Source organism: Mustela nigripes, unplaced genomic scaffold, assembly GCF_022355385.1.
Source record: "Mustela nigripes isolate SB6536 unplaced genomic scaffold, MUSNIG.SB6536 HiC_scaffold_72, whole genome shotgun sequence".
NCBI lineage: Eukaryota > Metazoa > Chordata > Mammalia > Carnivora > Mustelidae > Mustela > Mustela nigripes.
In genome coordinates this window covers 21059-35978 of record NW_026739487.1, presented here as the reverse complement: position 1 = coordinate 35978, position 14920 = coordinate 21059, and positions in this window count along the sequence as shown.

Below are 14920 nucleotides of genomic sequence, written 5' to 3'. Positions count from 1 at the left end.
TTTTCTGATGAGTTAGTAGCAATTTCACATTTCCATCAGCACTGTGAGTTGTTTTTTTCCACAGCCTCATCAACATTAGTGAAACTCCAAAAAATTGAAAAATGTTCAATCTTCTATTTGAAAAATGGCTTTTTTGTTGCTTTAATTTGCATTTCTCTGGGAATGAACCATACCTTTTTGTGTATGTTGGCTCTTTGTATACCCTTTTCTGTAAATGGCCCTTTTAATAGGCCATTTACACACTGAGATTGGTTGTGCATCAACCAATCTGTGCATCAACCACACTGAGATTATTCTAAGAAAAAGAAAAACCCAAAACAAAATAAATCAAAACCCAACAAAAATCAAGGCAAAAACTTGGTTTTCTTACTTGTCCTGTGTTCAAAATCAAGCCCTGTAGTAATATATTTAGATATTTAGACACCGATTATAAGAGGCTACTTAGACTTTCCCTGAGATATTAAAAGTATCCTATTAAAAAGGCCAAGGAATTCCCCTTTAGACCAAAGTCATACTAAGCTACGTTCTTGTCACTGACAACCTGAACTGTCCTCACATCAGCAAAACTGAAAACTCAGCTTCTAAGTTAAGAAGTCAGCTGGCACATGACGTGTCCTCTATCAACCCTCTGCCAAAATAAAAAGAAGGTACACAAAGAAAGGGAAAATCCAGTACTTAAGTACCTGTACCAGAGAATTAAAGGAAAAGGCCAAAAGATAAAGCTAGATGTTTCACTGACAGGTTTCTCTAAAAAACAAACCCCAGCCTAGGTCTACTCTACTCCTTTAACTGGAAAAGCAGAAGCCCATGCTGTACGATATGGCAGCCATGAACTCACAGAGCTTTTCAAACTAAAATTAAGTAATGTTAAAAATTAAAAAAAAAAAAATCAGTTTCTCAGTCACACCAGCTGCATTTCGAATGCTCAACATCCATGCATGGCTAGTGGCTACTATATTGGACAGTGCCGAAACAGAACATTCCCATCCATCATCGGCATGGGTTCCAATGGAGGATGCTGGCAGGAGTCCTGCCCATTTCCCATTGAGATGCAGTCACTATATTAACCAGAAAATCAAGTTGCCACCAACGATTGATGAAGAGAGATATCCATCAAATAATTATTTATAATAAAGAAGGATGAAAAACACCTTAAACATGCAAGGGAAAAGTTTAAGGATGATTCAGGTCTGTAAAGAAATATATTAAAAAGGATACTAGGGAGAGTGATTCTTAAAGAGATATGGGAACAAGGGAAGTCGTCCTTTTTTTTTTTTTTTTTTTTACAGAAAATAGGTCATTGACCACATGGATTCCACAAAGTAAAATGTTTGTAGCCAAAGGAATAGGAGACATAAGCATATTGCTCAATTTTTAATGCATTCTGTGTACCAACCAATGAGCTATGTGCTTCATGTACATTATCTGGTTGAATCAAGAAAATATCAGATAAAAGAGCTAAGAGCTATGTGCTTCATGTACATTATCTGGTTGAATCAAGAAAATATCAGATAAAAGAGATAATATCCATATTTCTATTTCATAGGTGAGAAAAATAAGACTTATCAAGAATACATAAAAGGGGTTCCTGAGAGGCTCAGTGGGTTGGGGCCTCTGCCTTCGGCTCGGGTCGTGGTCCCGGGTCCTGGGATAGAGCCACGCGTCGGGCTCTCTGCTCGGTGGGAAGCCTGCTTCCCCCCTCTCTCTTTGCCTGCCTCTCTGCCTACTTGTGATCTCTGTCTGTCAAATAAATAAATAAAATCTTTAAAAAAAAAAAAAAAAGAATACATAAAAGAAGAAGCCTGGATAGAAACCCATATTCATCTGACCTCAATCTCTAGCCTGTTTATCTCTGTAATTCAAAACATTACAGAGACCGCTTCTGAGTAGAAATATTATGACTTTTTTTTTTCATATTTATTGTGTGTTTTCCAAATTCAATAAACAAGGGATTATTTCTGAAGAAAAAAAAATTCTGGAAGAAAAATACATTAAACCTTCTCACAGCCACTACATGGTTAAAAGGAGGCTGTTGTATGCAGTGGATCAGTGCTGAAAACGGGTTCATTATGAACACCAGGAGTTTCATATTCTGCTGAAACTTCTGTTCAAATCTAATTTCTCAAAGTATATTGCTAGACGCTAATGAAAACCCAAAGAGACACAGGCATTTAGGAGATGGATAGCCAATGAATTTTCGTTGTTTTTAGAGTAAACAACTTTTTTATATCTTAACAATTTTATGCGAGCTATGAAAAAGATAAAGAAATATTTATGACATTCACTCAATTCCACAGTAACTACTAAGTTGTTTGTGTTCTCACTCTGGTTTGAAATGTGCATATTTCAGAGGCTGGGAGTCAAAGCTCAACCCTAAACAAGAACACCATAGAACACTGTCATTTACAGATACCACACCCACTCATCTAACTTACATCCTGGGCAGCAGGATGTAACAGGCTTCACCAAGGCAGCTGTAGAGTCAGACACACATATACCTCAGTGCTGCCCAGCAAACAGGGAGCAACACACTGGGATTGCCATGGATACCGGTTTTACCAAAGGTTTACCCTGTATCAGTAGCATTTAATCAAGAACAACAGAAGAGGTGATTGAGGAAACACACAGAAATAAATGAGGACCAATTCCTACCATCCAACTGTCTTACAGAAACTTCTCCTTACTAAAAGTGGCCCGATTTACCCCTTTGTATATTTATCGAACTTCCATTTGAGAGAGATCTATGTAGTCATAACATAATAATTATCAAGAATAGGCCAGAATCCACAATGAGGGGGTTCATGAGTCAAAATCAGCCCATGGGCCAGTTATCTTTAACCTACAAATGTTATTTTTCTGTTGTTATTGTCGTTATTCTGTAACTAATTTCGTGCCACATTTTTAAACTGATGGATTTCACAATAAAAAACAGATTTCTTGGGATGCCTGGGTGGCTCAGTCAGTTAAGTATCTGTCTTTGGCTCAAGTCATGACCCCAGGGTCCTGGGGTTGAGTCCTGTCCAAGGCTCCCTGCTCAGTTCTTCTCCCTCTTCCTGACACTCTCCCTGTTCCCATGCTCGTTCACTCTCTCTCTCTCTCTGGCAAATCAATCAATAAATAAGTCTTTAAAAAATTTCTAACTTTTCTCAATAAAGCTGAAGACTTGGCTAATTTGGTCTAGAACTCTCTTATGGCAACCCTTGGCTGGAGCTGAATAGTAGCTAACCCAGGGCCCCCCCCAGTGCCTCCCCTGGATTGTTTCATTCAGCAATGTCAACTACACCATCTTTGTAGGCACCTGGGCTTGCAGATATGGTCACAGGAGGCCTCTGAGACCCCATTAAAACACACCGTACCTGCCACATACTTATCCTCGTTTCACCTAAATAAATATAACCCCATTTCTCCTTAGACTGCCTGTTCACCTCAGGGAAGAGGAGAAGGGTGAGACCTGCCCAGAAGGGCATATAAAGAAAAGCCTGTTTCACCACCAGCCACAATCTCAAGGCTAACATGGCAACCAGGTACTACCTTCACGGCCTCACTTTCCCCGGCTCTGGCCAGCTCATACCAGCTCATTCAGGGCTCACCATACATGGAGGTGCCCATCTCTACCTTTACCATGGTCCCCTCACCTAGAACGTACCTCCTCCATGCATTTGTGGATTTGCGCCTTCCCTGGTAGACAACAGCTGCTGTGACATTCACCCCACGCAATACCTGAAACATATTTACAATAAGAATGATCCATCAGGGCGCCTGGGTGGCTCAGTGGGTTAAAGCCTCTGCCTTTGGCTCAGGTCATGATCCCAGCGTCCTGGGATCGAGGCCCACATCAGGCTCTCTGCTCAGTGGGGAGCCTGCTTCCTCCTCTCTCTCTGCCTGCCTCTCTACCTACTTGTGATCTCTGTTTGTCAAATAAATAAATAAAATCTTTAAAAAAAAAAAGAACGATCCATCAGCAAATCCCAGTTCACCTTCAAATTAATTAGCTGGGCGCTGGCAAAATTCATCCCTCAACTAATTCTACTTTTTTTGTTGCTGTATTTAGCCACAGTGTTGTCATCTGTGTATCTGGGCTTTACACACCAATCCTCAATCTTGAGAAGGAAGCCTATCTTTTGTGGCCATTTCCACAGAGCCCACCATTGTGCCAATACCCTGCAAGGGTGCACTGAACACTGGGTAAATGAGTGACAGGACAGAGCACAGAGTACTTCCCCATCAGCCATTACCCCTTGTAATGGACACAGAGGTAACTAACTTCCTCACCATCACCCTCATCATTGCTATCGCCCTTGCCACCAGCACACCATCTCCATTTGCTAAGAGAGCAGAGACCCAGGGCACACAGCCTGAGGCAAGGCAGCCAGGGTCCGATGCATGCCTCTGTGTCTAATGTTGCTACAGTGCCGCCAAAAGGGTGGAAGGGACCAGCATCCCAAGGACCGTGATTACTCAGTGGGCTGCCGCCTACTTTTTCACACCCTCCCAATTTGAAAACAAAATGGAGACAACTGCTGGTTTAGATCACATCCAAGGGAGAGTTGCTATCCTATCAGCAACCTGCACTACACCTGGCAGAGAGCTAGTTGAATAACGAACGCTGACGTCTTTACCTACAGGACATATCTCATATCTTCTTCCTCTGGAGTTTTCTATAAGTTATGGATTAATAAACTTTCCCTAAGAATGCAGCCTTACTAATCTTGCAAAATACTTAGAAAAAGAGAATATTTTATTATGCCCATGTACCATGAATTATGATAAGCAAAGTCCCATGTGTGCTGACAAGAAATAAAGTTGCTCTCTGCAGCAAATTGTATTTGTGATCTGGTTGTTTCCTCTCCAGTCAGATTTGGAGTAACCAAAATAACAACCTGTGCCTATCTGGATCTGTGAAGACGATAGGGGCCACAAAGTTCACAGCCAACTGAGACCCAGTTTTCCAGGAGAGAAAGAGAAAATTAGTATGGTGGCATTTCTTCAAGCCCCTCCTCTTAAAGCCAGGAAAGCAAGCAAGCAAGCAAGCAGAGACACAGAGAGAAAAGGTCTGTCTTCAGTCAACTACTAAGTTCTCTTCATGATACTGTAGCCTGCCCTTTCAAAGGGAATAGCTGTGTGGCTTCATATAATCTACTTTACTTGTCTGAAGGTGGAGCAGTGAGGAAGAAAGGATGGTCGATGGGCACCAGGCACAGTTCTAATTGTGTTGCCACTCCCCCTATAGGTTTGATTGTGGCTAAACAATTAAAACAAAAGCATGAGTAAGAATTCATTTTCCAGTGGAGGCTCCAAGCGTTCAGGGACTTGCCCACAGCCATGGACCTAATTACTTCATTACTCAAACCTTGGTCTGACGGTCTGGAAAATGGGGATGGTGACACCCATCCTGTCTGTCTGATAAGATCAGAAGCTGAAAAGTTTTTGCATGAGTGTGAGTACATGTGTGTGGGTGTGCAAATGTGCGTGCCTATGTGAAATGCTACAAAAGGATAAGATGACCACAGCTGGAGAGCAGATTTACCTGTATGTTTACTCACCAGCTGGCTTCCTTCATTCTGAAACTTCAAGGCTGGAAGTCACCCAAGCTTCAGACCAAAGCAGCATGGACTGCAAAGGGAACTCAAGTAGTAGCAGCTCCTCTGAGAAGCCCTTGGTGACCCCACAACACATGGACCAGCTCTCCAACCTCAATGAAGTCTCCCCATCTATAGACTGAGCAGGCTGTTAGGCCAGGCTACAGAGGAACCCTGCTCTGGCATTCGGTGATCCCGGAACGGCTGTACTGCTTACCAGGAGCACTGGCCTAGAGCTGCCTATAATCAGGCCACATTTCCACTCTTCCTTCTTCTGTCATGTTGAAATACAGGTTCACAATCCAAATTTCCTGGGTCTGATGTGTTCGGAATGCAGATTTTAATATGCAGTTCAGAAAGGCAGCGTGTCGCATGTCACATGTCACATGTCACACACTTAGCTTTTAGGTATCTGGACTACCCCTAGCTAGGTCCCTCCCTCCATAATCAAGTTCATCAATACCTCTCAAGCCATATGTATGACTATTCACACTCAGGGGGATCAACAGATATGATAAGTAGTCTCATGTCCATTCAGATCAGATCAGGTCTTGCCATTCAATGAATTAGGAAAAATATTGGGACTTTTCAGAGTCATCTAGATTTGGGAACTGCAGAATAGGGACTATCACTGTTCTACTCACCAGGGCACTTGGCATGGACGTAGCTCCCCCTGGCAAGATAGAGATTCAATGCCAGGGGTCCCTCTCACAGTTCAGCAAGGGAGGTTGGATGGGACAGCATGGGAGGGCAGCTTAGAGGAGGAGCAGGGCTTTACTTCCCATTCCCAAGCTCTGCAATATTAGCGAACACTTTTGTAAGAGACTAGTCTTCCTGGCATCAGAACTAGTCCTTTTCCTGTTTCTCTCTGATCCAATTCAGGCTCCTTCCCCTGTGCTGCAGCCTTCCTGCATGGCAGGAAGCTGAGCCCAAGTCCCATTCCCAGGCTCCCTGGCCAACTGACTTCCAGTTAGGGTCAATCAATGGGAATGGCAGGCAGGAGACAGGAAGAAAGGGAGGGGGTTAGAAACTAGGGTATCTATATCCCTCTATCCCTCTCTTTCTGCTTCAAGATGGCATCCTGGGCAGCGGCCCAGTCTCCTCGATGGATCCCACCCAGCCCTGTGTGGGACCTGCTCCCACCATGCAGCCCCAATTCCCAGGCTCTGGGAACAATACCCCTTCCCTTTGTGCCTCTAACTCCAGAAGGAGCTTCCCACTGCTGTTCCATCCCACTCTCAGCTCTTCAGACACGTGTGTGATTCTATGAAAATTTTCCTTGTAGTTTCCTGTATTAAATTCCTTCTATTAGGCTACCTGGTATGTGTCTCTTGACACAGCGCTCACTGACACAGTGTCTACTGTTAACATTGTTACGTTCTGCTTGGATGTCCCAGTGGTGTGGCTGGGTTTTGAGGTGTGCTCAGGGACAGCACCCAGAGACACTCTCCTCTTGCCCCCAAAACACAATGGTTGGCAGAGTTTCCATCTTTAAGTTGTAATTTTAAACCAACTGCAGACAACCCATGAAGGGAACAATCACCCAGCTAAAATACCTACATTACCAGGGAACTGGGCAAAGAACTGATAAGGTCCACCTCCTGACTATTCCCCCAAATAGAAATAACACATGAGAGAGGGAATAAAGCATATTTCAGCAACTGTGCAAGATCACACTACAAAACTTTAAGCTGGGAGCCCTTTTGTGGTTGTTGATTTCATGCAATTTCTTTGATTTGGTGAAAGGGGAAGGACAAAACAAAACAAAACAAACAAACAAACAAAGGAAGCAAGGTAAAGGAGGGAAGGAGAGAGGACAGGGCAGGAAATGCACAGTTTGGGCATAAAAGGAGCCAAGGACTGGTCCCAAAAGGAAACACTGAAAATTATAAGAGAAAGCTCTTATTTTGTTTCCAAGGTTCAAAATAGTTCATGAAAGGGAGGACAATCTTCTCTCTACTGCAAAATAACCTTGGTAGGCATTATAAATCAGAAGGAGCAAGAATTTAGGGTGAACTTCCTGGAAAAGCTAAGCCTCTGAGGCATGGAAGACAAGTCGACAGGGCCCTGGAGAAACTCTCAATCTTTAGAGGAATCAAGAGAAACAGACATGGAGCAGAACAGCATAGGACATAATGAAGTATGGTGTTTAATAGAGTCTGAGGTTCCAGAAGCCTGAGAACGATACACATGCCTAGGAAAGGCAGGCACAGGGAGGCATCAAACTTGGCTGAGCCTATGCTGAATGACTCATGTATTTTTGTTTTTAAAAAAGGACAATGTCAATCCATTCTCCCAACCCCCTTCCTCTCAGCCACATTAACTTATGGCTACTGGAATCAAGACCTCTCCACTGAAACATTTGGAGCAGTCAAATGTATACAAAATGATATCTGACCTCACTCCTATGAACCCAGGGAGAGCAAAGAGAAAATATGGAGTAATATTAGGGTAACCAAGTGATCAGCTTCTCCTTCCTGTAATTTTGCCTTAAAATGACACCCTTTTTTTACATCAACCTAAATTAGTATGACTTGCATTATCTTCACCCCAGAAAATACAATGAAACATGGCATAATGTGAGAAAGAGGAGAAAGGTACCCCAATAAGCAAGGAGAGAAGAAAAATTTGAAATTTTATCCACACGAATATCCTAGGCATATTCCGGGAGAGAAACGAGTATCCCCTCTAGCTCCTAAAATATAAATAATATTTGAATGGGAAAAATATTACTGGGAGTGAGTTTATGAAAGAGTTAATAACATAAAGAATTCCGAGGGGCACCTGGGTGGCTCAGTGGGTTAAACCTCTGCCTTCAGCTCAGGTCATGGTCTCAGGGTACTAGATCGAATCCCACATCAGGCTCTCTGTTCAGTGGGAAGCCTGCTTCCGCCCCCCCAACCTGCCTGCCTCTCTGCCTACTTGTGATCTCTCTCTCTGTCAAATAAATGAATAAAATCTGAAATTTAAAAAAAAAAAAAAGAATTTCGGAGAAAGACACAGAGAGACAGCAACAGAGAGAGAAGGATAGCAATCGACAAATAATCATCATCCCTTGGGCCATAGGTAGACGTCTGTCCTGCTGTCCCCATTTTTGCAGATATGTTACAATGTCTGTGCATAATGGTGATTCCTCATATAGAAAAATGCTTCAGTCTTTCACATGTTCAACACAATATACTTGAGGATGGTAAGTCAAGGTGGGGAGGTGGGAAGAATACCGACATGGGTACAGAAGACCTGGATCTCTATTCCCGCTCAGCTTGATGACCTGAAATGCCTTTTCACTTACAGATCCAGATTACAAAACAAAACAAAAATGAAACAAAAAAAGTTTTCAAGATCTCTGATCACAAAGAATTTCAATACTGTTAACGAAAAATAATTACTTTTCCCCAATCTTTGTTACCACGTGAACTTAATATACCCCATGAGAGTGCACACATTTAGTTCAATTCAATTCAGCAGAAATTTATTAAGCATCTACTGCATTCTGAAAACTGTTAAAAGCAGAAGCCATAGTTCCTTCTTCTGAAGAGCTTATAAATGAATTTTATTCCAGAAACAGAACAACAATTCCTGGACAGAACAACAATTTCTTTATTATCTCTGTACTGACAAGCTAGAAACTGAATGAGAATTCAAAGGAATTATTTGTCTTCTAAAAAGAATATTCAAAAGAATTATATGGAATCATAAACACCAAATATAAGACAGTGGTTACCTCTGGCAGAAGGGAAGGAGATATGATCAGGGAAAGGAGACTTCAACTGTATTTACATGGCTCTATTTCTTATTTTTTTTTTATTTTATTTTTTATTTTTTATTTTTGATAAACATATATTTTTATCCCCAGGGGTACAGGTCTGTGAATCGCCAGGTTTACACACTTCACAGCACTCACCAAATCACATACCCTCCCCAATGTCCATAATACCACCCCCTTCTCACAAACCCCCTGCCCCCGGCAACCCTCAGTTTGTTTTGTGAGATTAAGAGTCACTTATGGTTTGTCTCCCTCCCAATCCCATCTTGTTTCATTTATTCTTCTTCTACCCACTTAAGCCTCCATGTTGTATCACCACTTCCTCATATCAGGGAGATCATATGATAGTTGTCTTTCTCTGCTTGACTTATTTCGCTAAGCATGATACGCTCTAGTTCCATCCACGTTGTTGCAAATGGCAAGATTTCATTTCTTTTGATGGCTGCATAGTATTCCATTGTGTATATATACCACATCTTCTTGATCCATTCATCTGTTGATGGACATCTAGGTTCTTTCCATAGTTTGGCTATTGTGGACATTGCTGCTATAAACATTCGGGTGCATGTGTCCCTTTGGATCACTACATTTGTATCTTTAGGGTAAATACCCAATAGTGCAATTGCTGGGTCATAGGGCAGTTCTATTTTCAACATTTTGAGGAACCTCCTACATGGCTCTATTTCTTAAGATGAGTGTTCTCAGCTTTTTTGGGTTGCTTTTTTTTCTTCTTTAATCAAACTTTTACTCTATTTTTATACTTTTTTGTATGTCTCACATATACTATACTACATTTCAAATCACACATATTACTTTTATGATAAGATTAACTCCTTTTGGGGCGCCCGGGTGGCTCAGTAGGTTAAAGCCTCTGCCTTCAGCTCAGGTCATGATCACAGGGTCCTGGGATTCAGCCCCACATCGGGCTCCCTGCTCGGCGGGGAGCCTGATTCCAACCACCCCCCCCAACCTGCCTCTCTGTCTACTTGTGATCTCTGTCAAATAAATAAATAAAATATTTTTAAAAAAATCAACTCCTTTTTGTAAATATCCTAATTGATTTACCTACAAACACATTCCCCACTCTATCTCATAAGACACTTTTTAAAAAGGGATCCTTGAAATGAGAGGGTCTCTGGCAAGTAAGTTTAGAAGATCTTAATGATTTCAATGAGTTTCCTTGCTTGCTTGCTTTTACTTCTTACTGAAGTTTTAATGTCAGTAAATACCATGTCTTAGCAAGAGTGTGTTATGTTTTTCAATGCTTTTCAAACTTTGGGGGGCACAGAACATTTTCCTTCTGTATGTTCTTTCTTTTAAAATACTCATAACCATCTTGGGGAACCCTAGTGTTCCTTGGAACACAATCTGGAAAATGCTGTACAAAATAATCCATTTCAGTCACATATTGTACACTACAACCACACCCAACTTTGCCTGTCTCCAAACCAATGATGAACCTTCATGCCCACCTATCTTTGCCCACAGTTCTCTCGGTCTGGATCCCTTCAAGACCTGAGAAATTCTTGGTCAACCTTCAGCTTCCAGCTGAAAGGCAATCTCTTCTTTGAAGCTTCCCCCTCCTTTTCCTTTCTTTAGGCATAATAAATTACTCTTCTGGAAGCTTCTAGTGCCATGCAGATATTTCCTGTACCGTATCTCACACTGTGGCAGTAATTTATGCGTGAGGCAGAGTGCCTAGATGGCAGAGACGACACCCTTGCTCATGGTACTGTTCATAATGCCAGGCACAAAGCCAGAGCCAGACACAAACTAGGTGCTCAGGCAAGTATGTGTTAAATGGGCATGGAAGTAATGTCTATGCGCATTCCCTGAGTTAGCTTCCTCCATTTCCCAGATAGTCTCAAAGACATATTTGTAACTTTTCAGTCTTTACTAGCAAAAGTGACACTAACAAGAAGAGATACAAACCAATTCAAAGACTGAAAGAGAGACAAACTCTGAGACAAAAACAAGAAGAGGAAAAGAGGGGGAAAAGAAGACTAACTGATGGACCAACAGATCACAGTTGTCCAGTCAAGAACCAGAGACACTGACCAACAGCAAGAGTCAGAAATTGAATCTTGGAGCCAATATACCAAGTTGACTATTTTGCAAGGCTCACTGTAGGTGGTCCACAGGGACTGGGGTTCACCTTAAATGGCCTCATCTGTCTGGGACTGCCCTCCTCTCATTTTTACCCCCTAAACTAAACAACCCATCTTAGCCATCACAAAACTTGTATCATTTTGGCTGTGAGTTGCTCTATTCAGCAAAAATTTTATTTCTGTTTTCCTTTCTCTTTATGAGAATCCCCCACTGGCATTGTAGATTGGTTATATGTTGGGTTCAAATAAAAATAAAAATAATAATAATAATAAAAACAAGCTGGCAATTTCTCTCCAATAGCATATGCTGCATATTTCATGAAACAGAAGCCGGAGGAGTTTTAATGATTCCTGAACCAAAACCTTCCCATATCTGAGAACTAAGTGGAAGAAAAACACAAAGAGCATCTCACAGAAAAAGAAACCCAATCATTTGTTCATTTGCTCTCCAACCTAAGGGAGGTGTTCAAGTCATCAACTGCTGTGTGTGTGTGTGTATGTTTAACATGGGTTCATATCCTGATATGCATTTCATAGATTGAGTTTAGTGCCAGTTTTCATGGATATAAGTGTACTTATAAGAGGAGGGGTTTTCTTTTCCTATTGGACACATTTTCTTTTCCTATTGGACACATTTTTCAGTACCGAACATCTGACTGGCTCCTGCTCCCAGTCTGGCAACATTCCCCTTGCTTCAAGGTTTGTTTATATTTCAGGCTACTTCCCTATCCTGGTATGGGAGGCAATCTGGCCCAGAGGAAAAAACAGTGGAAGAGGAGCCCAAGAATTCTGGGTTCCAATGGTGTCTCTCAGCCATTATGTTTACATGCTTCCTTCAATCTGACTTGTTTTCCAATCTGTAAATGGGGAGAATTGACTATTCTACTACTAGAATCCAATCAATCCAACAGTCATTTTATTTTCCTCAAAACAGTTTCTGAAAAGAGCAATTCCATGGAGAGTTTAGCATTATGTATACTTCCCAATTCTCTTCACAAAGAATGTAAATGTTCAAGGTAATATTTCCAATAAACTAAAAAGACAAAAAAATAAAAACCAACAACAATAAAACCTTTCTCTGAAATCCTGAACTATATCTCTTTCTCCATATCTTCTGTTTAGGAAAAAAATAAAAATAATAACAGATACTTTTAGGATATTTAGGCCTTGGGATATCAGTGACAGAGACCTTTGTATTATGAAGAGGAAGAATCTGGCTTTCATTTGAAGGGTAACACATAGCTAAGTAACATTACGTACTCACTGCTGTTCTAAGCACTTGGTGTTAATTCCTATAATGGTCTCCACAGTCATAGGTGGTGGGTACTGTTGTTTTATTATCAAGGACACTAAAGCATGGAGAAGTCAGAGAGGTTGGTCAAGTCCACACCGCTGGCAGGGCTGGAGGAACTAGGGTCTGAACTCAGGCAGTCTAGCACCCAAGTCCAGACTTCTAACTACCTGTTATGCCACCGTTCAATTTTAAGAATCTCTGCTTATCACAGTTGGTAACAGACAACCGTAGTAATGCAATTTCTGAATACCTACTTAAAGAATACTTTGACAGCACAGACAGATGTGAACATACTGACCAATACCTATCATGAAGTCCCAAGTGTTCAAAATGTCTATCATCAGCCCAATGCCCTATTGATAACACAATACTCATTTTGTTTTAGCATCTGAACCTTGAGAAAAATCTATAACTTGCTCCTGCCAGAAGTCTATTCCATTGTTCCCTGTTAAGTTTTACAACCACCTCGAGATAGCTGGGATCACCCCTCCACACAGAGGCAGCAGTGTGCTGCCACACAGGCCCAGGAACCAGAAAGCTTGGATTTAAATCCCAGTTCTAGGGGCACCTGGGTGGCTCAGTTGGTTACCTATCAACTCTTGACTCAGGTCATGATCTCCAGATTGTGAAGATGAGGCCCACATGGGGCTCCATGCTGATAATGGAGCCTGCTTAGGATTGTCTCCTCCTCCCTTGCCCTCTGCCCCTCCCTGCTCATGGGCACTCTAAATAAATAAATAAACAAACAAACAGACCCTAGTTCTATAACTTATTGGCTTTGTGACCTTGGACCAGTTACCACCTCTGTGGGCCCCAGTCTCTTTATCAATCCAAGGGGAACAAAAATACAACTATCAACCTATGGTTACTCAAAGATTATTCATGGTTATTTAAAGATTAAATAAACTAATGCATGCAAAGTGCTTAAAAGGGTACCTGACTCTTAGTAAGTGATCCAAAAAGGTAAACTATTCTTTTTTTTTTTATTATTTTTTATTAATAGAAGAGGTGATTTACCAAACATCACATAGTCAGGATTCCATCATGGCCTTCCAACGCCAAATATCCTCTCTCCTTAGCAGGACTCCATCCTCTGACCAAAAGCTACCATTCCCATGAAGTCCTGTTATCTGTCAAAGGGCCCAGAAAGATAGTTTTCCCTATCAAATTGTTGGAAGAACATACAAAGTAGATAATACTGTCCTTGCTTTGCAAATAACAAAACAGAAGTTCTGAGAGGTCAAGAGATTTATCCTCAATTACTTAACTCACCCAGTGCATGTTCTTCACAGTAAGCCCTAAATAATTCTGAAAGTTCCTGACAACAGCCTTCAATGTGGGCAATTTTTTAAAGTGCCATCTAAAAGATATAAACTGTGATGTTCTTGCTTTGTTAGTTTTAGTAGTTTGAGAGAGGGATTAAATTCCTGCAAAAACCAAAATGTTTGACTTGAGTGAATTATCAAAATGAAATGTTGCTTCAATTAGATTCTTCATCTGCCTGGAGGGTGGCTCCAGGCATCCATATATCCACCAAATGCAATTTTTAGGAAGGGTCCTATCAGGTACCGAGCCAACCCCCATCCCTTTAAGGGAAATGACTTTGGAGGGCAGAGGGGAGTGAAGTAGCAGATTCCTCTCTGGCCTGGGGAAGAGAACAGAACAGTAAGTGATGACATCTCTTCCCTGCAGCCTCCTACAGTGGTGTGTCTTGCAAATGAAACATACTGTGAAACAGCTTGTGAGATGAGCTTCATCAACAATAAGTAATTTTTATCCAGATTCTATTGTTGAATACAATGAACATGATTAAATGTTTCAGATATGCCTACTCAGACCTTAAGCAAACCATCAAGAAAAGAAAAAAGAAAAAAAAACTAGTAAAAATCATCCCCTAAATCTGCTTTAGGAGGAAATTTAATTGCCAACTTGATGCTTAGAACTGAATTCCTACTTGACAGTGGCACTGCTCCCAAGAAAACTGTAGCAACACATTTGCACTTCTCACCGCGGCCTCTGCTCTCATCCCTGCCAATCCCCTCAGAGTCAGCAAATAGTTACAATGTCAGTCTTTCAAATCACTGCATTTAGAACTTCCCAAACCTTTAAGAGGGCCTCGGTGTATGGAAAAGAACAATAGCACTTCAAAAGCTATGTCTGCGAGTTCTTCAAT